The sequence below is a fragment of the Halyomorpha halys genome, unplaced genomic scaffold (assembly GCF_000696795.3).
Source record: "Halyomorpha halys isolate HHAL.00 unplaced genomic scaffold, Hhal_1.1 Scaffold120.1, whole genome shotgun sequence".
In the NCBI taxonomy this organism is placed as follows: Eukaryota; Metazoa; Arthropoda; class Insecta; order Hemiptera; family Pentatomidae; genus Halyomorpha; species Halyomorpha halys.
The window spans coordinates 508,892-509,316 of record NW_027108251.1 but is presented as its reverse complement, the minus strand read 5'-3'; the positions used below and the strand labels follow the sequence as shown (position 1 = coordinate 509,316).

The following is a 425-nucleotide window of genomic DNA, read 5'->3' as shown; positions in this document are numbered from 1 at the left end:
ATTATTGACGCGACAGACCGTGGAGGTCCAAGGTCTCGCGCGATGTACTAAGGACAGCGTTTCATGACGTGGTTTTCATAGGGTGGGTTCGTCACCATCACGTCTATTTTGTGAGTGCCACCAATTGGCTAATAGGCATCACAAATGCCCGGGGGAATGTTGTGATTGAGCATTCTATAATTGTATGCTTGAAAAAAGCCGGGAACTCGAACTCGCAACCTTTGGGTTGGCAGACAGGCGCTTTATCATGTTGCTACCGTCACCCCTATTGTGCCAACAGCACGCGTTTTTCCCAGGCAGTCACCCATCCAAGTACTAACCACGCCCGACTTTGCTTAACTTCGGTGATCGGACGAGAACCAGAGTGTTCAACGTGGTATGGCCGTTTGCAGTTGTCTATGTTACATAATTAAAAACCTTTTTCA

At 48.0% G+C, this 425-nt stretch overlaps 1 non-coding gene across 1 annotated transcript; it reads right to left on the bottom strand.

The window, feature by feature from the left end:
- Positions 1-271: 271 nt before the first annotated feature.
- On the bottom strand, positions 272-390 carry LOC136795582 (5S ribosomal RNA). The gene has a single exon (XR_010843206.1). It is a non-coding gene; the product is annotated as a 5S ribosomal RNA (ribosomal RNA).
- Between the last annotated feature and the right edge of the window lie 35 nt (positions 391-425).